Source organism: Canis aureus, chromosome 30 (genome assembly GCF_053574225.1).
Source record: "Canis aureus isolate CA01 chromosome 30, VMU_Caureus_v.1.0, whole genome shotgun sequence".
Taxonomy (NCBI): Eukaryota; Metazoa; Chordata; class Mammalia; order Carnivora; family Canidae; genus Canis; species Canis aureus.
Window position 1 is genome coordinate 18,243,122 of NC_135640.1, and position 26,890 is coordinate 18,270,011.

General features: G+C 36.4%; 1 long non-coding RNA gene across 3 annotated transcripts in view; it reads left to right on the forward strand.

Annotated features, from left to right (window-relative positions):
• LOC144301758 (uncharacterized) overlaps positions 1-26,685 on the forward strand; it is a 580,647-nt gene extending 553,962 nt beyond the window's left edge. For all 3 annotated transcript variants that reach the window (XR_013368542.1, XR_013368543.1, XR_013368547.1), the window contains 3 exons: positions 3,117-3,300; positions 8,679-8,770; positions 17,382-26,685. This is a non-coding gene — a long non-coding RNA (uncharacterized LOC144301758). The remainder of the gene's footprint in view (positions 1-3,116; positions 3,301-8,678; positions 8,771-17,381) is intronic.
• Positions 26,686-26,890: the final 205 nt, after the last annotated feature.

A 26,890-nucleotide genomic window follows, 5' to 3' on the forward strand; every position in this document is an offset into this window, starting at 1 on the left:
CTTATTTTTAAAATAAAGATAAATGAAGGAATTGTATGTACTTATGTACATACAACAAGAGATAAAGTGGATTTCTATATATAATGGTGGTTGTATAATCCGACAGAAGGCAATTTACTTAATGAAGCAGCAAACTCCTGATGCCCGTGATACCACACGATGGGGGAAAAAAGAAAGAACAAATGGTACCATAGAAAACCAATAGCAAGATGAAAATTTAAACCCAATCATAATCATAATTATATTATTTGGGAGGGATCTGAATACACATTTATGGCTTATAAGAATTTCAATTTTCTGTTTTCACGAAGGAAAGATCTCAAGCCTTTTTGATTGAGTTTCACATTAAGCAGTACTTTATTTGCTTAAAACCTAGACATTGTTAGCTAAGAAAGATCTACTCTGCTGTATAGATCTTGCCATTTAAATTCTAGGTTTGGGGGATCCCTGGGTGGCTCAGCAGTTTAGCATGCCTTTGACCCAGGGCGTGATCCTGGAGTCCCAGGATCAAGTCCCACGTCGGGCTCCCTGCATGAAGCCTGCTTCTCCCTCTGCCTGTGTCTCTGTCTCTGTGTGTGTGTGTCTCTCATGAATAAATAAATAAAATCTTTAAAAAATAAAAAAATAAATTCTAGGTTTTGGGGGGTTTTTTGACCCTTGGTAAAATTTTATCCAAGAAACAGAGTAGATTCTATTTCTTGGATAAATAGATTTTGATGATGGATGAAGATATGGATGAAGATATTCAAAAACATGAACCATTAGAGAATGAAAAAGGAAATTTAAGTTTTGGGGCACCTGAATGCCACAGTCGGTTGAGCTCTGACTCTTGGTTTGGGCTCAGGTCATGATCTCAGAGTTGTGAGATTGAGCCCCAATTTGGGCTCCTCATTCAGCAGGAGTCTGCATGGGACTCTCTCCCTCTCCCTCTGCCCCTCCCATGTGTGCATGCATGCACATTATCTCTCGCTGTCTCTCTCTCAATAAATAAATCCTTTTAAAAAAAGAAAGTGATTTAAGTTTTGGTGGTCCTCACCTTTTTTTTCTTTTTTCTTTTTTAAGATGTTCTTTAAAGACCATGGCAGAATAAAAAGGTCACTGGCTCAGGGTCTCTCTGAGATAACAACTTATGAAATTTAAAAAAAGATAAAATATGTGGCATGCTTGAGTGGCTCAGTGGTTGAGCATCTGCCTTCGGCTGGAGACTTGATCCCGGGATTCTGCAATCAAATCCCACATCGGGCTCCCGACATGAGGACCCTGCTTCTCCCTCTGCCTATGTCTCTCTCTGCCTGTCTCTGTGTGTCTCTCATGAATAAATAAATAATTTTTTAAAAGAAATTTTTAAAAATAATAAAAACCACACAAACAAGATCAGATAGCACCATCCCCTGCCCTTCCCTCAAGGTCAAAAATATAATACTTTTGGTAACAATTCAGAATTCCTCTTTATCTCCAACTGGCCCCATCAGTGAAAGTTCAACATCATGATATTTTTTAGACATCTATACTTGTGTATATAGATATATAAACCTGTATTAGATGACAACTGATTTTTTTTAAGTCCAGGTAGAGAAAGAAGCAATATTTAAAAAAAAATACTTTGTTTATTCATGAGACACACAGAAAGAGGCAGAGACACAGACAGAGGGAGAAGTGGGCTCCTTGCAGGTTGCCCCATATGGGGCTGGATCCCCGGACCCGGGATCATGCCCTGAACCAAAGGCAGATGCTTAACCACTGAGCTACCCACGCATCCCAAGAAGCAATCATTTTTAACTAAAATCCTTTTATGCTTTTTGATTCTGTTCAACTTGGTACCATTTGGCAAAAAGCAAAAATATCCATGCCATCCAACTCAAATCTTATTTCTCTATGAGAAATAATATATCTTCCATTAAAAATAAAAAGATAAGGTAGTCAACCTGGGGAACACTTTGACATAGCTTTCATTGGGAAGCAGGGTGATGGCAAAGAGAACACCATATACAAAAAGGTAATTAAGCATATAAAGGTTTTCTTAAAAAGAGAGAGAGATGTTATTTTCAAGAAAAAAAAAAAAAAAAGCACTGAATTCCCTAAGTCAAGCCATAGCCAAAATCATGTTCTATCCAAATAGGTAAATTTTCTTTTTTTCCTTTACTTTTTTAAAAATAAAATCTCTCTCCAAGAGGGACCTGGGTGGCACATTTAAGTGTCCCATTCTTGGTTTCAGCTCAAGATTGGTTCTCAGATTGGTGACCCCCACTTTGAGCTCTGCACTCAACCCATGGGGCTGCTTGAGAAGCTCTCTCCCTCTCCCTCTGCTCCTCCTACATGCCCTCTCTCTCTCTCCCTCAAATAAATAAACAAATTATCATCACTTTTTTAAACTCCCCAAGACTGGGCATCATCTTCAGACCCTTCATCCCCTGATTTCTTAGGTGGAGAGTCTGCAGAGGTTTTCTTTCTGGAGGGTTTTCTGGTTCCTCCTCTTCTTCTTTGGGAGGACGAGTCTTTTCCTTTGATGCCTCTGAAGCTGTGAGGTGACCTACTTTCCGTTTGCCTTTCACAGGGCCTAGCGTCCCTGCAGCCTTTAGTCTTGGTTTGGGCATTTTCTTTTCTTTTTTCTCAGGTTTGGACTTTTTTTTTTTCTTTTTTTTCTTTTTTAGGTTTGGACTTCTTAACCATCTTTTTGTTTTCCTTTTTCAAGCTGCCATAGTCAGTGCCATAATCATCTTCCATTAGGAAATCATAATTGCTGCTAGAATCTTTCTCCTGGAATTGTGCCCCATCCTCCTCTTGTTCTTCTCCACTGCCCACATCTTCCATGAGCATCTCTCTCTGTTTGGAAGCTGTTTTAGAGGCTGCCTGCCCTTTCTTGCACACATTCTTATGGGCTTCTTTTTCATCATCCCTGGCCTCTGCTGAGTGAGAATCATCCTTGGTCTTCACATCTTTTTATTCTGAGTCTTCACTATCTTCCTGTGAATTTTTTCCTATCACCTTTTATTTTTAGCTGCTCTAGGAAATGACTGAATTTTCTTAGCTGTAAGGCCTAAATCTCTTCCATAAACCTTCTCAGTATCATTAAATCCCTGATACCAAATAATCAATGACCTTTCTATTTCTCACAGGCAGAGACATATTCTCTGTTGAAACAGGATTGAGTCAAGAAGCCACAGACCAGGCCTGTCACCCACCCCTACACGCGGTCAGCACGTCGCCTTTCAACTTTGGCCCATGGAGCTGCTGCTGCCAAACCCCAACCTGCTGGCTTCTCAAATTCTGCCACTTCTTGGTTCAGGGCCCCTTAATCAGGTGAGCCCCCCATGCACCCCTAAACTCTGCTCCCCCATCTCTTCAAAAAGGATGAATCAAACCTGCCCTTATAATTACATTAAATGCTAGTAGACTAGACATTCCAATTAATAGATAGATGATAGATAGATAGATAGATAGATAGATAGATAGATGATAGATCCAACCTACTAGAAACACAGAAAAATGTTCAACTCCCAATATGGCACCATTCGAAGAAGAAACCAAATAGACACTTAGTGTCAATTTGACGTTAGACCCTCTTCACTCTGACAGTGATGTATTATGACTGAAGCCAACATACATTCTGTATATTTTCTGCTTTATAGGACCTCAGCTCCAATATCCAAGTGCTTACAGGGTATTGTATTTTCAAGCATAAACAGTGCCCCAAACCAAATGACTAATTTTATAGCGAGAAGTATGGCAATGTGCAAGCAACAATGGAACCCACTGGTCTTAGTGCATACATCACCACCAGAAGCTGCCAAACTGACCTTTCAGTAGAGTAGCTTATTGAAGTTGCAACTGAGGCACAAGTTCAGATATGGTAATATGTGAGGATGCATACCTCAAGGATACAATATACATTCTTTAATTGGCAATCAATTGATGGTTCTATGTCTTGAACTAATAAAAATCATGGGTCTACAAATCAAAATGCAAAAGTGAAAATATTTACCTAGTTACCATCACTTTTCTTTTTTTTTTTTTAATTTTTATTTATTTATGATAGTCACAGAGAGAGAGAGGCAGAGACACAGGCAGAGGGAGAAGCAGGCTCCATGCACCGGGAGCCCGACGTGGGATTTGATCCCGGGTCTCCAGGATCGCGCCCTGGGCCAAAGGCAGGCGCCAAACCGCTGCGCCACCCAGGGATCCCTCATCACTTTTCTTAATTTGTGCTTCTGGTCCTGGCAACACTAACTACAATAAAAGACCTTTGGAGATCCTGGTTTTCCAAAAGGTTAACTCTTCTTTTTTTTAAGATTTTATTTATTTATTCATGAGACACACAGAAAGAGAGAGGCAAAGACATAGGCAGAGAGAGAAGCAGACTTCATGCAGGGAGCCTGATGTGGGACTGGATCCCAGGACTCCGGGATCACGCCCCAAACTGAAGGCAGGTGCTCAATCACTGAGCCACCCAGGCATCCCAGGTTAACTCTTCTAATTGGTGCCACCGAGAGTCTTGAAAGGTTCTATTAAAAACCCCTCCCCAGTCAAACTTACAGACAAAACTCGTAGGTGTCTGTATTTGGCCCTCCTTGTTTTTCTAGATCATGGTGCTCTACCATTTTCTGAGAAAATGGACCACAACTACAAAACATACTCACCTCTAGTTGAACCACAGTCCCCATATGTGACAAGCCCTGGACAGAGCCCCTTGAAAAACCTGTCACCTCCTGCTTTACCTGGCCAAGAACCTCCCTCCCCCATGGGTACAGCTTCAACCCTCACACATCCTTAAAATCTCGTAAAAGGCCCAGCCTAACAGAAACTCAGGGCCTACATCTCTTGATATCCAGCCCCTCTCCTCCTTTGGAGAATGAATAAACTCTGTCCTGCTTATTGCTCAACTCTTGGTGCAATTCTTTGCATCCTGTGTCACCGGCTACCCTAAAAAGTCTCAATAGATTTTATTCTCTGGAAATTGTCTGAGAACTTTGAATTCAAGTGCCCAGAAAAAGGCAAAAACATGGAGGTGTCACGGATCTGAGGAGTAGTGTCCCCAAATATCACAAGGAGCTAGAGCTACTGTTATACAGTAAAGGAACAAATTTAGCACTCAGATGGCATACTTCAACGTTTTTTGGTGCCCCATTTGCACAAACTTACTACTTAATGAATAAGTATAGCAGCCACATCCAAAGAACAGTATGGTGACCAGGGCTCTCAGTACCCTCAGATATTAGGTTCTTCATCATGCCACTAAGTAAACTTTCTAAATGAGTTTAGTTTTTAGTCAAAGGTGAGGGAAATCTAGAATGGCTGGTAGAGGGTGAAGATGATGAGTATCAGTTGTGGCCAAGAGACTGCTTCAGTTCATCTCACTAAACTTCCTATGACACATTTGCCAGGGAAGGCCCATCAGAGTCCTAATGGATCTGTTCTCAGAAATTTTATGAAGTGAGTGGATTTAAGTGGCACAAAGGATGAACTATAGTGGACTCAGTCCTGTGCAACCCAGCACACCAGCCCTTTAGTACTGAAGGAATCATTCTCCCAGCTGCTGGAAGTGTTGTTAGCAGATAGCTGTCAGATGTAAGCTCTCTCTGCAAACTGCTCTCAGCTAGAAAGAGCAAACTCATTCAAGGCTACATGTCCTCTTAGTACAACCTGAAACAAAAAACTGATTGATAAGGGTCTTAAAAGTCGGGTCACTTTATTTCAGTTCAACTCAATTTGGAAGGTCTATCCCAGATTTTGATATTCCCATCTGACAAGCTGGTGCGTTTGTTGTAACTGCATTTTAACCCAGCTTCTCCTAACTAATCCCACTTGCACCACTTTCACCATAAGTAAGTTTAGATCAAGTTTAGATCCCAAGAGAACGCTCTACTATAAACTTTCTGCAAGCTAATCTGTCTCAGAGTTGGATCTGTAACTCCCATACACAGAAAAATACAAAAATTTTGATGAAAAGGCAATAAAGAATATCTAAATAAGTTAACATAGATATTAAATTAAATATTGCATGGGTCAATACTGCTAAGATATCCCATAGTGTCCTTTGGATCGATGTGATTCCATTAAATTTTTCTTGCAATTCTTTTGTAGAACTTGGGAAAGTGGTTCTAAATTATATATGTAAATAATAAGTATCTAGATGGTCTAAAACAATTCTGACAAAGGCAAATTTGAAGAATTTATATTACATGACTTCAAGACTTAGAATAAGATGTATTAATCAAGACAATTTAGATTTGTGTAAGGATGAACAAATAAATTCAAAGAAACTAAAGAGACTTAGAAATAGTCCTAATACATACACTCAATTAATTAATTTTCAACAAAGACATTGGAGACTAAATGCAATTTGGGGAGAATAAAAATCTTCCTGCCAAAAGATGCTAAAACAGGCAACATTCATAAGGAAAAAAGAGACCATCATTCCCTAACCACTATTTTGCTACATACAAAAAAGAAAATCTGAGATGGAGGGTAGGTCTGAAAATACACACCAAAATCATAAAGCTTATAGAAGAAATTGTTGGAGAATCTCTCCTATCCCTTTAACTTTCTTAGATAGAACACAAAATGCATGAACTACCAAAAAAAAAAAGGATAAATTAGATGCCATCAAAATTAAAACAGCTGCTCATCCAAAAACACCTGTTTAAAAAAGTGGAAAAAAGGCAAGCCACAGCCTAGGAAAGATATTCAGAACACTTACATCTGGCAAAAGAATTGTGTCCAAGATATATATAGATCTTTTACAATTAATTAACAACAATAAAAGAAGCAAAAAATTTTAAATAAGCATAAGACTTGAATAAACCCCATACAAAGGAAAATAAGGAAGATATACAAAAGGCAAATAAACACACACACAAAAATGCTCTGTATCATTAGTCATCAAGGAAATGCAAATTCAAAACACAATGAAGTATCACTTCACAAACTAAAATGGTTATAATTAGAATGTTTGACAACCTGAAGTACTGACATTTTGGAGGAACCAAAATTCTCATACATTGCTGGTGGAAAACTGGCTATTTCTTACAAAGTTAAACAGAGATCTATCCTTTAATTTAGCAATCCCATTCCTTAGTATTTGCCCAATAAAGCAAAATATGTGTCAAACAAAAGATTTCTTTAAAAATATTCATATTTATTCATAATGGCTCAAAGCTGGAAATTATACAGATATTCATCAGTAGTAATATAGATAAACATTGTGTATTCATACAATGGATTACTACTCAGTAATAAAAAGAATGATCAAAGAACTTGGATGATTCCACTTAAGAACTTGGATGGTTCTAAAAATGTTCCCCACTTACATGAATTTTCATAACAGACAAAACTAATGTCACGATAGCAATTAGACAATAGTTGCATCTGAACGTTTAATTGACTCAGGAAGGAAAGGAAGAAAGTTCCTGGGGTGTTGAAAATATTCTACCCTGATAGGGGTGTGAGTAGCATAAGCACATGCATTTGTCACATACTCTATACTTAAGATGAGTCTATTTCCCTGTAGAAAATTATACCTCAAAAAATTTAATAAGAGGTAGAATTAAATGTTGAGAAGTCACTAAGAGGCAACACATTGGAATATATCTGGGCAGGTCAAAGCCAAATCATAAGTGGGTTGTTTTTAATGACCATGTAACTCAATGTTGTCTTCTTTTCCTCCTTATAAAATATTTTGTTTCTTGTCAGTCAGCAGATAACTATTTGGTGAGCATCCACTATATACTAAGCATAGTAATCTCAGGTTTCCTCTGCCTAGTAGGTCACAGCAGATAGCTAGCTAGTTAATTAACTTACATGAACTTCTTAATATTTGTAAGAACTTTAAGAAAATTAATACGGAAGAATAAAATCAACTGTTGAAAATTGTTCCATCAGTGATGCAATAGTTGGGGAGATATTTTTCATTTGGGAAATTCCTAGCCCTCATGAAATAACTGAAGTCATATTCTTCAAGTTGAATCCTTTTCAATCCTCAAAGAGTTTAATGAAAGCACAAAAACAAAATAAGACTCATCAAGAGTAGAGTTTTATTTCACTGTCACGTTGAGTATGCTTTCCTGGAAGTTTAAGCATTATGAAAGAACTTGATAAATATGGAGATTTTGAGTCCCTATCTTGAAAACTATTTTAGTAAATCTATGCTGCAGGGTTCTTAAAATAGTAAAAAAACAAACTAGCTTTAGACATAAATACAGAAAAAGTCTATGAAAAAAAAAGAAAAGTCTATATGGAAGATTGTTATAGACTGTGTCCCCACAAACTTCTTATGTTGAAAGCTAGCATCCAATGTGGCAGTATTTGGAGATGAGGCCTCTGGGAAGTGAGTAGGTCATAGGGATAGAGTCCTCATGAATGGAATCCTTAAAAAAGACATTGGCCTTTCCCTCCACAAATGGACACACACAGAGACATTGAAAAGACAACCATATATGAACCAGGAAGCAGAATCTCACCGGCCAATCTGCCAGTGCCTTGATCTTGGACTTCCCAGCCTCCTGATCTGTGAGAAATAAGTTATTGTTGTTTATAAGGCACCCAGTGTATAGTATTCTGTTATAGCTGCATGAGTAGATTAAGACAGAGATCATCGCAGACAAAAACCATGGCTGTGTGAATGATTTTTCTCTTCCTAGGATTTACATCTCCCTCTTGGTTCTCTTTTGTCTCTATTTTAGCCTCCAGGGACACCATATTGTCTCCTTGAGGCAAGACCCAGAAACGGACAAGAACTCCTTTCTCATCTTGCTGCTTTCTTAACAAAGAAAAGGTAAAAATTTGAAAATTACTTTAACTAAGACCTAAGGAGAAAGTAAAGGAAAAAAAAAAAAGGAAAAAAAAGTAAAGGAAACTAAAGAAAATGCAAATTTAGGAAAGGCTCAGCCTAATAAAATACAGATTTCTGATTCAAACATAGTTAAATTGAAGCCACAAGTTAACTGGTCCAATTTACCAACAGTCAGGCCAGGGTTTTGCTCACTTCCTTCAACACATTCTACTGATTACAGATTCATTTAGGTTTGGGGGGAAAAAAACACTCCTTCTAAACTTACAAATTATTACTTATGGAGGTTAAATCTATTATAAATTCTAATTAGATATCCCTATTTTTGTTGTCATCATCGTTGTTTTTAATACAAAGCTGAGATAACTGGGAAGAAGCAGGGTTAAACAGACAATTTTGGAGCAAAAAACACAGTAGGGAAACAGGTCAGAGTCTAAGCTTTTAGCAACTCCTTGCGTGCCATACTGTAGGCCTGAAGTGTCCTATAAAAAGCAACTAGTCCTTTTTTCACTCAGAGTCTTTCTTTAGTCCCCCATTTAAAGACTCTCCCTGTCTTCTCTTGGCTTTTTAATTCGCTTTGTATGGCTTCTTCTGAACAGTGACTGAGTTGGCTGGTCTGTGACTTGGCTATAAATTACTCCCCTGTAAGTTTCCTCTCATTTGATTGGCTTCAATCTCTATAGTCTAGCCTCTTCCCAGATCTTGGCCTAGACTCCAAAAACACTGCACTACAGCTTAGTCTGTGCTGAGGGGCTCCTCCTTGTCTGAAAGTTGACTCAGATGCATGAGGAGATGAAATACAGAACTCTGTATGAGCAAATCACTATCAGGGCACAGAGTATGTGAGCAAGGGTTGTGTCGGGGGATTCTAAGTTGAAAAGGAATAAAGAAAAGGAAGAGACTGTTAGAATTTTGTCTGACCCTGAGAATTGCATCTGCTTACAACACATATCGAATTTTTTTTCTCTGATGACATGAATGCCAGTTTCTGCCCTCGAGAGTGTTTAAGTTATCTTGGTTCCCCACACACCTCACTGCTTTTCCTCTATGATCTTGAAGGGACCTTCTTTTGCCCCTTCCCAGGATTTAATCCTTGGCTTTCTGCTCTCCTCTCTGAGCTCTATTTAAATCATTCTTCCATTTATACATTTTAAAATTCTGTCCCCATGCTTTCAATTTCTAACTCTGTTAGTGTATGTTCAGCACTCTTCCTCCCACTATTTTCCTTGAAAACAAACGTCACTTGACCTATGGCTTCCAATAGCTACCTTCCTCCTGTTGATAGAATTATTTGCTGACAAATTTATTGGAAAGACAAGAATTATTTGCTGACAAAATTATTTGAAAGATTTTACATCCAAAGCATATGTTTTCTTTTTGTAGTTTCTTACATACTGCCATCTGGTTTCTGTTCCTGCTTTATCTCCCTCTACATTCACTCTTAGACCTCTTTGCTGCATTAAAAACTAGAAAAGCTGCTTCACTGCAGACCATGAAAATCTTTTAATAATTTCCCTTCTTCCTGAGTTGCTTAAACCAAGTGGAGCTGGGATATATTACAAAGAAAAGGAGTACTAATAAAGCTAGGTATGAATTGGAAAGCTGCCTCTCTCCTAGTCCAAGTAAACATGCCTTTATTGAGGTCTTACTATATCCCAAACACTTTATATAAATGCTAGAGAAGTGAAGGGGAAGGGGAAAAGATGGATTGTTGAATTCCCAGATGATAACTGAGTTCTTGAAAAGAATTCAAGAAATTATCATGTTCATTTTACCTGGGTGAACTTGAGTTCTAAAACTCCATTTGCAAAGGCCTAATAGAAATATCTTTGCCACAATCTTCATATCAACAAAATTAAACTCATTAGCCTTCTTTCAGTTGGTCCTGAAAACTGATTTTATGTTTTACTAATGCAACTGCTTATCACATTTTTATCTTTCTTACATCCCTTTAATCACCAGCTACATTTTCTGATGTCTGAGTACTACTACACTGGTAATGCCTCTCCTGGAATTGATTTACCTGAGCTGAGTTTTGCTTTTTAAGTCTTTGTAAGAATAATGTATCATCATAATGTCAGGAAACTGAAATGTAACATTAAGATCATTAGAAAATACAAAGTGGGATATTTCATGTTGAAAAAGAAATGATCCACCCAAGAAAAAGACTTAAAAATTGTGGAACTTTCTGAACCTCACAAAAGAAGAAGCTAACATTTTGACAATCATCATGGGAAAGTTAGCATACTTTTTTCCAGAAACTAGCAGATAAAATAAATTTACAAGACTAGGGAGAATTTAAGTAACATAAAAAGTAAACATTACGGCATTCAAAAGGCAATACATATCCAGTTGAAATGCATGTACAGTATTTACAAAGAATGACCACATATAAAGCCACAATGGAAGGCCCCAAAAGTAAAATTTAAGAAAATTGGGCACTTGGGTGGCTCAGTGTTTGAGCATCTACCTTTGGCTCAGGTGGTGATCCCAGGGTGCTGGGATCGAGTCCCACATCGGGCTCCTCGTGAGGAGCCTGCTTCTCCCTCTTCCCATGTTTTGACCTCTCTCTTTGTGTCTTTCATGAATAAATAAAATATTTTTTAAAAAATTAAGAAAAGTATTTTATGCATAAAAGTTATATTCACTATTAAAGCAAAAAATAGGTAAAATTCAATAATCTTTCAAGTAAAAGAAAAAAAAACAAATAAAAATCTGTCAAATTAGGGAGATAAAATTCTGTTATTCTGATAATGAATATTTATTAGAAGTCCAAGATGCACATCGTGCTGGAAACAGCTAATGGAAAATATTATACATTTTCCTACTAAAATCAGAAACACAATGATAATTTCTGCTATCGCCACTACTATCTATCATAATATTAAAGGTCTTAGCCAATGCAATAAAACAAGAAAAGAAATGAAATTGGAAGATAATTTTTATATATATATATATATATATATATATATATATATATATATATATTACTAATATACATTAGAGGAGAAAACTAGTATCTTTATAATAGTTAGAACCAATAAGTGAGTTTAGCAATGAAGGAGGATTAAAGTATAATGTATAAATAATAATAGCTTTTCTAAATCCTCCCAATATAAGTAAAAAACAATCATGTTCACAGTAATAATAATAAGTATAAAGTGCTTAAGAATATACTTCATAAGAAAGATGAGTATTCAACTTATGACAGCAGAAAAATTTCAGAGTAAATTTTCAGAAAACAAAATTTAAAAATATGCTAAAACTTATGAAAATAAAAATTCAAACATGAGCAACAAAAGTTAAAACTGGATTATATGAAAAAAATTAGTTTAAGAACAAAATGTTAGATAAGGGATTTGGGGAAAATAAGAAAAGGCTTAAATAAAATATAAAAAATGAAAAAAGCATATTTAAAGATGGAATAGAAGAGAGATTTAAAAATTGAAAGAGGGGATCCCTGGGTGGCTCAGCGGTTGAGCGTCTGCCTTCAGCCTGGGGTGTGATCCTGGAGTCCCGGGATCGAGTCCCACCTCAGCCTCCCTGCATGGAGCCTGCTTCTCCCTCTGCCTGTGTCTCTGCCTCTCTCTCTCTCACTGTGTGCCTATCATAAAAAAAAAAAAAAAAAAAAAAAAAAAAACTCAGTTTCTCTTCAAAAAAATAAAAAATAAAAATAAAATAAATAAAAATTGAAAGAAAATATTTTGACCTCTAAAGAGAAAATTATAAAAGCATACACAATGGCATAATTACTCCTTAATAAATAAAGAAATATAACATCTTCATTGATGGCAAATCTCAACATAGTTTTTTCTTAACTAATATAAAAAGTCATTACAATGTAAATCAATAAAATCAATATTTAATAGGATTTAATAGAATTCTGCAGGCTGATTCTAAATTTCATATAAAAGATAAATTTGTAGGCATCTGGAAATGAACAAAAAGGACAATCTGTACCACCAAATGTCAAATATACTTTTAAAAGAACTGTGATATTTATGCAAGAATAGAAAATGAAATCTATAAAACTAAATAAAACATTCAGAAAGAGACTCTTAATTAAGTATTTGAAAAAGATGGCACTACATATCAGTGAAGAAAAGAAACATTATTCCACAAATGGTCTTGGAAAATTAATTGAATATTTGGACAAATAAGCTAGCTCTCACCTTAGGCTTATCATAAATATAAATTTTAGGTGGAATTAAGAAAAACATAAAACAAAATATTATAAGACTATGCTTTCTCAAGTGTAGGCTAGGGTGTATAAGAGAAAAAAAGGAAGTTATAAATAAAAATATTGATACACAGACTAAACCAGAATCAATAGCATGAATTCCACTAATATAGCATTAATAAAGTTAAATGATAAGTAAAGATGGAAGAAGAATATCTGCAATATATATGATGCTAAAATTTCAAAAATCAGTAGTTCTCAAATTCTCTGTAGCAAAGAGTCATTTTTTTCTATTTTTGATCTTTAACAGACAAATGCATTTATAGAATACAATAAAAAATGAATTATCAGGAAAATAAAATTTTAAAATATATTTAAGATGTTAAGTATTTTTCTTAAATGAGGTTGAATAGTCATAAAATTACTGGGCCCACTGACTTTCAGTTTCTCCACCTACCATTTTGTACACCAGAAATAAATCATTGGTGGAATAGCACAGGTCCAGATAAGACACTCTAAACTGGACAGACCTTAAGATGTCCTATAGATTAGTATGAAAATGGCAAAAGGCCAAAACCAAAAATGATCCAAGAGTACTAACATGGAAGTAACAAAAAAGCATAAGTATACATGAAAATAGGCAAATAATTTTTGGTAATCAGGATCTTGCAAATTAAGTGAACAAGACCTTTTAAAAGCTTGATAATATCAAGTCTTAAAGGAAGTTGTAGAGAAAATAAGCATCCATACATTGCTGATGAGAGGATAGATTGGTAAGAGCCACTTTGGGAACTCTTTGATACTATCTCTTAAAATTAGCCAGATACTACCAAACCAAAACTCTGTAATACCTCATGTTTAATTCATCTTATACTCTCGTGGAAAACTTCTATATTTTCTCCAGGAGACATATATAAGGATGTTAGTTTAGTGACTGTTTATAAAAGCAATACATTGAAGGGAAAAAACACAAAGGTTCTCAATAAGGGACTATGAAACTTTTATACCATGGAAAACAGATTAAAACTTGTTAGATTACATTGACACTTTCTTTTTGAGGATGAAAACAAAATCTCCATAGTACTCTATAGGCAATGCATATAAATACTTAGAAAAAGTATTAAAGTTTTGAAGCAACTAAGTCAGCATTTCTTTTCATTTTTCTTAGCTTCATTGAGGTACAATTAACAAGTAAAAGTTGTATTTATTTATGGTGTAAAACATGATGTTCTGATATATGTACACATTGTGAAATGATCATCACTATCAAGCTAATTAACATGTCCATCATTTCTGTTGATATTTTAACTCCATGAGTTCTTTGGAGAATTCCTTTATATAACATTCCATAGCTGTCTTTAAAACCAATTATCATGAAATATGTTATTTTGTCATTAACATGTATCGACCAAGTGCTATGGGAGAGAAAAAAATAAAGTGATAGTGTAGAGAAATGATATAATACAGAAGATAAATTCATGAGTGAATGCTGTAATATTTCACAGAATAAAGAAAGAAATCGTATGTAAGCAGCAGAGAAGATTTTATTTTGTTTTGAATGGGAAAAATAAAAACAAACAAGATAAGTGTAATGCTAATAATGTAATAAACAGAAAACCTGGATTGGGACAAGGTATAGGAAAATGTAACATTAAACTGGTAACCAACTTATAAATAATCTGAGCAAATGTGCAGTGTAGTAAATAATAAATAATAAATAATAAATAAGTAGTAAGATATAGTAAAGAATAAGGAAAAGATAAAAGAAGTTCCTAAAGGAATTATTGTGGGATGAGACCAACTCATTGAGGTATTCAGAAATTCATTCAGACATAGTTACCACCCAGACACTTTTGACAAACACATAATTGGAAGAATCCACAATAGACCAACTGCAAAGTTAGGGATTATATTGAAGATGTCATCCTAACTTCAGCCAACACCAGAGACATTTTACATATTTATTAGTGCTATCACAGTCCTTCACTATTACACTATTATTTCAACTCCATTCAACAAATGGAAATATTCATTATATTAATAAAAGACACCATCTATTTTAGTGTTTCCCATATGCCTGGCACTGTAATAAATAGTTCAAATACTCATTTAATTCTCATAAAAAGTAAAGGTAGAAATTAATATCCTGTAATCATACAGCTAGTAAGCAATGAAGATATGAATAATTCAGGGTTTTTTAATCCAAAGCTTATTTGTAATTGCCATTTTGATACCTCTTAGTTTTATTAATGTTTGTACAACACTATACAGCATTATTGCCTTTAAAATAATTTGTTACATGGTATGTACCCAGCCCTACTGAGTGTACTTACGAATTCCGAGAATTAGTAGCCCTACCTTCAATGGTATACATACATTGATGCTTAAAAGTTTATGATTAAAAGAATTTGAAGATAAAATGCTGGTTTAATGTTCTTTGTCTTCTCCCCAGTCTCTATCATAAGACAGGATGATAATAGCCTTTCATCTCAAAGGAGTGCCAAAAAAAGCAGGACAAATCCTAGGGGCTAGAGGAATTCAGGAAGGGGAAAATTAAAATAAATTTAAATGTTCTGTGAAAACTTCATAAAATGGGAAACTTATACAACTATTCATGGACCAAAAGTCAGTTGTATTTTGCAAATTCATAATGCTTCTTTCTCCCTCACCATATTGGTTTCCTACGACTTCTATAACGAAGAATCACAAGCCAGGGAGCTTAAGCAACATACATTTATTCTTTGGCAATGATGGAGGTCAATATCTAAGATCAAGATGACAGCAGGGTTTATTCCTTTTAAAACCTGTAGGAGAGAATCCTTCCTTGTCTCTACTAGCTTCTGGTGTTTGCCAGCAATCCTAGTTGGTCCTTGCCCTGTGCTTATCTTTGCCTCCATCTTTATGTGGTCTTTGCCTCTGTGTGTTTGTACCTCTGTCCAAATTTCCCTCTTTGGTCCATCTTCCTCACTACAGCTCTCCTGCATTCTCCTGGTCCACCTGAGCTACCCAAATAACCCCTAACCAGGCCTGCCTCCTTCCCCTCTTACCCGATCCAGTCCATTCTGACACATTAACCTGTCGTCTTTCAACATGTCAGTATGATGTCTCACCACCACCACCCCAAAAAAAATCCTTCAGTGGTTTTCTTTTACTCTTAAGCTGAAATCCAAACTCTTGTTTTAAAAGATTTTGTTTATTTATTCATGAGAGAGAGGCAGAGACATAGGCAGAGGGAGAGCCTGATGTGGGACTTGATCCCAGGACCCTGGGATCAGGACCTGAGCCAAAGGCAGACACTCAACCACTGAGCCACGCAGGTGCCCTGAAATCCAAACTTTTTACTGCTTCTCCAACTCTTTGCGTCTCCTGGCCTCCACCTGTCTCTTTCACATGATCTTTAAGCCATTCTTTCCTTCACTGACTTTTTAGTATTGCTCTGAAATCCTGTTTCTTGCATTTTAACCTGGATAATTCCTTTTCATGCTTGAGTCCTTAACTCAAATGTCACTTCCTCAGACAGCTCCCCCCTGACTCAGTCTAAATTAGCCTGCTATTCTTTCTTATAAATAGTTCTTTTCTCTCCCAGTGCTCACCATAAATAGTATAATATACAATTTCACATTTATTTTGGTGCTTACTTTTCTTTTATCACCCATACCCACCACCTTGAAAGCTTATAGAGAAGTAGAGAGTTATTTCTTTATTCCCAGAACTTAAGCACAGCACTCAGAGGGCAGCAGGTGCTCAACAAACACATATGGACTAATTAGATAACTGAGTAAAATAAGGATGGCAAATAAGGAAGGATCCCAAAGCTAAAAATGACCATGAAGGAAGAAGAGAAGAAAGAGAAGAAAGAAGAAAAAATTGAATTGAATGAAAAAAATAAAAATAATAAATTTGGAAATTTATAATTTACATATAATTATATAATTATACATTTGGAAAAATTATAATACTCATTTTATAAAAGCAAGGAAAATATTTTCTACAAAATATTTTGTAGATAAACATGCCAGGTCATCATTCCTTAATTGCCTTTTTTTTTTTTTTTTTCAGAATTATGAAGACAGAATAGCGTTTTAGAGTCTTTTCTCTAAGCACATTACTATCACTATGATATCATATGTTAATACAATTTAATATTCAACTACAAAAACATGGGCTGCCTTATTTGCACTATGCTCTCTCACAATATAACAAATGGGATTTTCTTTCTCCATAAACCTTTTTTGAACCACTGAAAGAATTTCACTTCTTCTGGATGTGAGGTGAGGCCAGATGGTTTCTGAATAGTTTTAAAAAACAAAAACAACAACAACTAGAGAATAAAAACAGAAAGCAAAGTAATCACTTGTGTTTGTAATTTATGTGAGATAATATAAATAATGGTAATGTGCCATGTTCTTCCCACAGGCATCATTTCAAGGCTGAGAATGAGGTTCCAAGGTTGAAGAGTCAAATATTGGTTCTCTGTGGGCACATCAAATGAGTTTTTCTTCCCTACCCTGTCTTTTCGTTATGTCTGTATCAGTCAGTGTCCTGTTGCAGAGAAAAGAATCTACTCTAGTCAATATAACCAGAAGGGATTTACTTGAGAACGTTAAATGCCACACAAGATCATTAGGAGTGCTGAAGACCCTGACTCTTGATGAGGTTTTCAGGAATCATTCAGAAAGCTACACTGCAGAACTGGGTTAAGGGAGCTGCTGTCTCTGCCACTGTCCAGAAGCTGTAAGAGCAGGAAACTGCATATGACATCAAGAGGATGATGCTACAACATCTGCCAGCTCAAGGGCCACACTACATCTGCCAATAGCTGCACCAGTAAAATAGACTTCTGGTATCATGATTCCCTAGCCATATGACTTAGTTTGAAATAAAAATTTTGTCCTAGTTCATCAAATCAAAGGACTTACAGCACCTATAGAAATATACACACACATATATAACAATACATATATAAATTACATCTAGAAATGTATATATATACAATCACATCCAGAACTACACGACTATAAATTCCATCTAGGAACTGTAGTTTGTTGTTGATTTTTGTTTGTTGCATATACTAAAAGGGGGTTAGGGTTTGGAATGTCTGTTGAGAAAGCTCATTCACAGCAGTCATCATACAGAATATGCACCTTCCTCGTTTCTACCAGTGAAGAGGGACTACACAGGTGACTTACGACAATAACAAACAAGATATGGATGTTCTGGGAGATGTTTGATATATTTCTGTTTTACTTTCCACAAAGTATAGGCCTTATTTTAGAGATTCAAGTTGAAACTTTGACATTTATAAATAGTTATTAAATTAAATTATTCATGGCAATATCAAAAATTTATTGGCTTTTCAAAGAAAATATGAAGTTTTTAACAGGTTAGTTCAAAACAGTTAAACCTCAGTGCTATTGACACTTTGGCCAGATCACTGTCTCTTTGAGAGGCTCCCCACATTGTGCGATATTTAGCAGCATGTGTGGCTTCTACCTACAAAATGCCAGTAGTTCCATCTTCCCTCAGGTGTGAAAATCAAAACTGTCTCCAGCTATTGCCAAGTGTCTGCTGGGGAGAGCACAAAATTGTCCTCAGTTTTGAACCTCTGGTATACGTGGGATCACATATGAGAGAGACTGCCAAATCCCACTTCAAAAAATAGAAACAAAGAGTAACATCCAGAAAACATAATTTTTATTTCTTGATCATTTTCTATTCTAAATTTTAGAAATATGTTTTCCAATTTTATGTTTTTAGAAAATATTTTTAAAGATGAGCCTCATCCAAGTTATTAGCACCTGTTTGTAGATTTTCCCCTTTACACAAAGTAGTTTCTCTACATTATGAGGTACTTCAACATAATATAAAGAAGTACCTTTTAAGTAATCCTATTTTTATATGCAACTATAAATTTGAACTGTGTGGATTTTGCATTTTGTATAAATTTTAAAATAACATGGCTTCCCTGTTTCTTTAAATTCATTACAATTTTTCATTTATATCACTTAATGCCAACAGTGATGTTAACCTCAAGAAACCAAAATTTTCACTTGTAAAGATACCACTTTCTCATAGAAATGAATCTAGCTATTAAAATGAAATGGAAAAATACTTATTTCTGGCAAATGTGAGAGAAATAGTTACTCATTAATATTGCTTTGCAATAATAGTGATAATGAGGTAAATTATATTTTTAATTCTATCTTCCGGTCATCATCATGTAAGCTCCAAGTCAGACTCTTGCCCCATCCTTAACGAGAGAGTTATGGTTCTAGATTTTCTTCTGCTTCAACTTTCTTCAATTAGTAATCATGGCTCAAAATGGCTGGGATTTTCAATGGAATGGATTTTCAATGGAACCTCCAGAAAGAGGTTCTTGAATTCTCAACTCTGGTTACACAATTATCTCTTTGATAGGAGACACTGATGTCTAGATCTCATCCTGAGGGCATCTGATTTAATTCGTCTGGGGTGGAGCCTGGCCATAGGTTTTCTTTTAGAACTCTCTGGATTCATCTAATATACAGCCAAGGTTGAGAAACATTATTGGAGGACAATAGAGCTCAACTCTGAGAAAATTATATATAGTTTGAAAAAGTCCTTTGGATAATTTTCATATAACTTCTTTATGGGAATACCCTGAGAATGAGCTTCCCATGAACCAAGAGTCTTCTTTTCTTGTCTTTTCTCTCTTTTTCTTTCTCTGCTCCACTTACCCCAAAGATGGAACCCTGAAGAAAAACAAGACTCTCCAATGCAGAGTCAGAAAAATTTTGTGTGGCATAGGATGCTTTCTTTAGTCTCAGGATGAAATCTGGGAAGATGAGGCCTAGTGTCATGATCGACCATAAAGTTCCAGGGAGGGATCCCTGGGTGGCGCAGCGGTTTGGCGCCTGCCTTTGGCCCAGGGCGCGATCCTGGAGACCCGGGATCAAATCCCACGTCGGGCTCCTGGTGCATGGAGCCTGCTTCTCCCTCTGCCTGTGTCTCTGCCTCTCTCTCTGTGTGACTATCATAAATAAATAAAAATTTAAAAAAAAAAGTTCCAGGGAAAGTATGGACAAACAAGCAGCACAGGGCCCCTAAAAGTGGACTGGGAAGGGTTTTCTGACCTGCCTCTAGGATACTGGACTGTCTCTGCCTCAGTGGCCTGTGTACCATAGACACCAAAGGTCACTCTGAAAGCTTGACCGCACAGCTGCTAGGCCAGCTTCAGTCCTATATAATGTATGCTCCAGATTACTTCTTCCTTGTAGGACTGTGTGGCCATAAGATGAAGACTGCTACATGCCTTTTCTTATCTGTGAAGTAAATAGACTAAATAGCAACTAAAATCAGGTCCTGATTCAATAATTTATAATCCTTCCTTGCAAGATTTTCTGCCAAGTGATTAATTACTGTTATGATCATTGAAAACCCAACGACATATATAACGTTAAACTCAGAGGTTTTGGATATTGCTCTGCCTTCAAAGTCCATCAAATTGTCCTCCTCTACTCTCAGCTCTGTTTCACCTTAGCATTTCCTTTTCTGAGATAGTTAGGGTGATAGAGTATTACTTTTTCTATAGAGGGAAATTAATGGGCTTAGTGTGAAACACAGAAGACAGGGAATAACAATTTAAGCAACAGAGAAAAGAGAGAGGAGGAGTGAGATCATAGACATCAAATGCACATAATTTTTAAAGATGGGAACCTGGAATAACAAGGTGTCAGTAAGGTCAAGTAGATGAGGATCTGGTGTTGGTCTGTAAATGGATTGCACACTCTCTGCCAGCCCCCAACCACAGAGAGCTGCCACATGCTCTCCTGCCACTTTGACAACTCCCCTCAGCACTTCTCCTCCTGCAGAGAGTCATGAGTAATAACCCCAAAGCCCCTGCAAAGACATCCCTCACCCCCACTGTGGGCAGGTGCAGTCATTCAAAATACACACAAATTCCATGGAGAAAAAGACATTATGACGGCATTGCAATCGATCTCCTCACTACTAAAGAAGTTAAATCCACATGACCTATATTCATGTACAGATTAGCTCAGATGGAAAAATGAAAACCAGTGACAGTGAATCATGCAGCAAATACACAGGAGCTCATAAATAAATAAAATCCCTGCGGGTAGGAAACTCAGAGTGGAAATAAGAATGTCTGATAAAATGAAAAAAGAAAAATCGGAATCAAAATATCAAACTTTGGGGGAGTGGGTATAAAAGTTTTTCTAACATCTGAAATATATCTTGGCCCTGGATGAATTAAATCAGGGAGGTTGTACCAGTAAGCAAGCAACAGATACAATCTAAATTTGGGGAGCTGAATAATTCTGTTCTGATAGACTCTACAAGAGAAAAATAGACTAATTACTTTTAAAGTTCAAAGATTAATAAGTAAATAAAACAAGAACAACAACAACTACAACCCTTTATTTTAGCCCTCCAGTCTTGGTCTCTAATAGTAACCACTGTTACAAACTGGTTTCCAAAATATATATACACCAAATATATATTTTTCTGCTACAGACCCCTTTCTTGCTCTAGAGTCCACTTAATACCAGCAAGCTTTTATTTCACCTTGTAAATGGGCTGAAACGGTACTCCAAATTGCTAAATCTGCTGCCTTCAGAATCCAAAGAGGCCTGTCCATTACTGTGTCGCTTGTGAGTGGCAGGGGTTTTAAGAAGCAATCTTTTACTTTTACCTTAGAGAAGAATGTTTCCAAGTCCTATGAAACCCAAAAGACTTTGACTATTCTGAAAGGGAAAAAAAAAACATTTTGCCTTGTATCGATAAATATTCCTTGTTATATATATTTGCCTTTTCCCCTAAGAAACCCCCAGTTAACATTTTTTGTGAAGACTTGCAGCATATTTGATCCACCGACATGAGATTTTATATAATACTGTTTCAGGATAAAGAAAATACTTTAAGCTAAAAGCGGCATGTGAATGGACACAACTGTGAGATCCACTTATCATATCATACGTTGCACCCCTCAGAATCTGTCAGCCTGATATTTCAGCATGTTGGCTTCTTAAAAACACAATTAGCATTATTCACTTTAGCCAAGATATAGAAACAACCTAAGTGTCTGCTGGTGAATAAACAGATAAAGAAAATATGACATAGAGATATACACACACATAGATCTTCCTTGACTTACCATGGGGTTGTAGTCCAATAAACCCCTCATAAATTGAAAATACTGCAAGTTGAAAATGCATTGAATACACCAAACCTACCAAACCAGCAGCTTCGCCTAGCCTATCTAAAATGTGCTTAGAACATTCACATTAGCCTACAGTTGGTCAAAATCACGGAACACAAAGTCCATTTTGTAATAGACTCTTCAATATCTTATGTGATTTCTTGAATACTGTGCTGAAAGTGAAAAACAGAATGGTCGTGTGGGTACAGAATGGTTATTAGTGTATCCGCTCTTTACCCTAGTGATCACGTGCCTGCCTAGGAGCTGTGGCTGCTGCCACTGCCTGGCATCATGAGAGAGGATCATATCACACATAGCTAGCCCAAAAGATCAAAATTCAAAATTTGAAATATGGTTTCTACCAAATGTGTATTGCTTTCACACCATCATAAAGTTGAAAAATGTAAGTCAGAGACTTAGCATATTATTCAACTACAAAAAAGAAGAAAATCCTGCCATGTGCATACATGACATGGATCTTAAGGGCATTGTTCTAAGTAAATAAGTCAGACAGAGAAAGACAAATATGTATCACTTATATGGAGAATCTAAAAACATTGAACTTGGGGCACCTGGGTGGCTGCTCTAAGAGACCAGCAGACAAGATGAGGAGTCAACATGCTAGTGGGAATAATTAATGTTAACAATCAGGAGGAATCAGGTCTTCTGAGTGCTTCCAGGCCCAGTTTTAATGAAATAGACACAAATAAAGAATTCCAGAATAAAAAGCGTTTGGTAACCAGTAGCTCAGACAGCTCATAATTACAGGTCTGAGCCACCCCTCCAGGTAAGACACCTCTATAGCAGAAATGTTAGCCAAGAGTGAGGGCAATATAGAATGGATTCTTGAAGTGGGTATGATGATTATCAGTTATGGGCTCTAGATCAACAGCTTCGTTGAGAGCTATAACTCTACCAACTAACTTTCCTTTTGTAACTTTTCCTAGGAAATTTGACCAACCATAATCCTTAAGAAGCATTTCCCAAATGGGAATTTGCCATAAAAACTAAGCCGACTTGAGCAATGCACGATGTCTATAGTGGATAGTATGGTATATCACCCAGATCCCTCATCAGGGCCAAATAAAAGCTGTGGATGACATTATAAAGCTGGATATGATCAATGCTGATAGTTTTAGCTCTACTTCAAACTAGAAACTGCCCTCGACTACAGGGACTTCCCTCACTTAAATTTCATGTTCCCTTTCCAGGAAGGCTATGATCAATGACTGAGTAATGCAGAAATACAATTCTCCTCTCCATTTTGCCACATTTTGGTGTAACTCTAAAGGACCAGCTCAGGCCAAAGTTTTCTGTAATATCATTTAAGGTCTCAGTTATAATCCCATGGCAGATCAGATTCTCCTTCTTCCTAAACCTTCCATTCTCAATTATTCCTCACTCTCCAGCAAACATTCTGCACACGTTCCTCCTCAGAGTATGTTTCCTGGGAACCTAACCTAAAACATCATATCATGAGTATGTCTCTAGTCAGTAGATAAATATCTACCTCACTAAAATGCCTAAGTGGGGTGCCTGGGTGACTCAGTGGTTGAGCGTCTGCCTTTGGCTCAGGTCGTGATTCCAGAGTCCTGGGATCAAGTCCCACAACAGGATCCTGTTTCTCCTTCTGCCTATGTCTCTGCTTCTCTTTCTGTGTCTCTCATGAATAAATAAATAAATTTTTTAAATGTCTATATAGTTTTCTATTGTATCTATAATTTATAACATCATAATTTACCTAACTGGTGAGTTAGAAAATTCTTAAGGCAACCTAGACTAGATCTCATGATGATAGCAAGTGTAGATTATAAACGCAACCAGTGAGCCAAAAATTTAGCCTCTCTCTTTATCACTGAAGATGACTTACTGTCATTCACAGAGCTTGTGGTTTATTTAGAATAACTGAGTCAAAAAAGAAACTGACTTTATTTTTTGCTGACAGGCTTACATGGGAAAATCACTGATCCCGTGTGGTAATGTATTTCTTCAATGTTACTTTATTACACTGATTGACAGCTGACGGTAAGTGTGTGTGAGTGAACAGATGAGTAAGAATACAGCAGAACTTGGAATCTAAAGGAGAAAATGTAAAATGGTAAAGTCATTCTAAAGAACCAGGTTAAGGGTTTTTTTTTTAAATGCAAGTTTTAAGTAGTCAGATTTTTTATTTATAACTTTTGTTTAAAATCTGTTCTTTTTTTTTTTTTAAAGATTTTATTTATTTATTCATGATAGTCACAGAGAGAGAGAGAGAGAGAGAGGCAGAGACACAGGCAGAGGGAGAAGCGGGTTCCATGCACCGGGAGCCCGACGTGGGATTCGATCCCGGGTCTCCAGGATCGCGCCCTGGGCCAAAGGCAAGCGCCAAACCGCTGCGCCACCCAGGGATCCCTAAAATCTGTTCTTTAAATATTTTACCACTCCTGAAAGGTCAGTGACATCTATAGTCTAATTAGAAGTATGAGAGAGACACAATCCATCTTTGGAGGTCTTTACTGCTACTCAAAACTTCCTTTGTCCACAGACAGATAAAGTTGGTTCCGTTCCCTTCCCTTCCCCAATAGAAGGTTGAGGTACATTTTTTTAAAAGGAGAACACACACACACACACACACACACACACACACAAAACCAAGGGGAAATACTTTTAGTTGCTACAGACCATATTTTTCATCCAGTCATGTGTAAATGCAATGCTGCAACAGTGTCATATTAAGTATTTGTAAGTCTTTGGTAGATAACACTAAAAGGACAACAAAATGGGGAATTATCAGACCCAGCTGGTAGGTACTAAAGTTGGTAGGTACTAGACAAAATGTAAAATGATAGACTTTATGTCACTGGGACTTTTATAACTGTGAAGCTTGTTCATTCTTAGCAGAGAAATCAGGTACAGCACACCTGTGATGCTTAACTTCTGTGTTCATTCTTGATAGTCATCTTCACATTAGCTCTCACTGGATCTTAGAACTCAGTAGATCTTAACAAAGTTTGGATTTCCTGAAGACACTTTCCCTGCATCCCTTCCAAGTAGAGGCTATATATTTTTTCACAAGCTAGGTACATCAGAGTCCAGAAATGAGGTCATTTCCTCGCTTTGTAAACTCTGCACATCCAGAGTCACACTGTGACTCCCGGACTGTTAGTTCTCCACCTTCTCATTAACGCTAATGTTCTTTGAGGCTCAGATCCTCACCTCTATCATCTACCAGCTTCCAAGTCACTTCTCATCATTGAATACCTCTGCACATGGCTGACATGATTACTCTGCCCAAGTTCTCCCATCTTGGGTGATTTCAAAAGACCATATGGCTGATCATCAACCAATAATGAGGCCCCTTGCTTCCTTGTTTTCTTCATATTCAGAAATTGATTCTTCAAATCTCTCTCTGCAACTCATTCCTATGGTCACAATCTAGAACTTTTCATACCCAAATGCTCCACCTCCAAAATCATAGATTCAAGCATCTGCTCTTTCATAATGCCTCTCCTTCAGGTGCTTACTTTATAAACTATTTCTGCTATGCTTATATTCTTTTATTTGTCCTTTTCTTTAAATAGCAATCAGTTTTCCCTTTTACTTTATTCTTTTTCATTTCCTTCCTTAAATATTCTTGCCAATCACCTTAATTCTCTGTACCTCTATCGCTTTCCTACATTGACCTGCCAGAGCCTTCATCCTGGATCAACCCCCCTATTTTCTTATATAGTGTCTGCATGTAACCTGTGGAGTGATGCTAGAGAAAGGGATAATTTGATTTTGTTAGATATTTACAGTCACCAATAGAAAAGTGGCTCTAAAAAGAGCACAGAAATTTCTGATCAAGTTTATCTCCTAAAACTTCTCTTTGTTCATTCTTCTCTTGTGCTCATTTACTCATACTTTCTCTCTATATTTACATGGATAAAAAATTATTTTTATAGAGGTGATTGCCATCTCCAGTATTTTTCAGGAATGAAAGGTTACAAAATGAAGAGTTCAGTCAAAGATGTACATGAAATCATAGACACAACTATCTCCAAAGAACCCCAAAATGAAAAGTAAAAGTATGAGTGGCATATGTGGCGGGAGTTTTGGTGTATGTACTAATAATGACAATAAAGGCTGGAAATAGTATTTGCCTCTGACACTGTCAAAATTCACTTTTTAGAAAAGGCTTTCCATTTTCCTATTTTAAATTTGAATGACTACTGTTGGTGATTTATGTGATGGTTTTGAGAATGTATCATTGATTCTAAACTAAATTACATGTGACACAGATTTAAGATATTACCTTACATTTTTCTTTTTAATCTAGAAAAGTAAACAACAGTTAGGTTTAATCCCTGCTTCAACATTTTTAATCCCTGTACAATCTTGAAAGTGTAGACAATGTATTGTACCTCTCTGAGTCCTGGTTTCCAACTATATAGTTAGAATAATGAGAATGCTAATACCTCCCTCAAATTGATTATTGTGAGGGTAAAATATAAAAGTCTGTATCATTTAGGCATTCAATAAACAGTAGTTCTTAATAGACTTAATATTGAGCTTCTGTTTTTGAGCCTTCGTTACAATCACAGGTATAATTACCCTGTTTAATTTTGCAAAGCCAACTACAGTGATTTATAAAAACAAAATGAGATATAAATGAGAATTTTATCATCATCATCATCTATAGAAGATAGTGGTTTCTAAGGTCATAAGGTTATTTCATCAGAGGGAAGTAGTCGGGACATGAGTT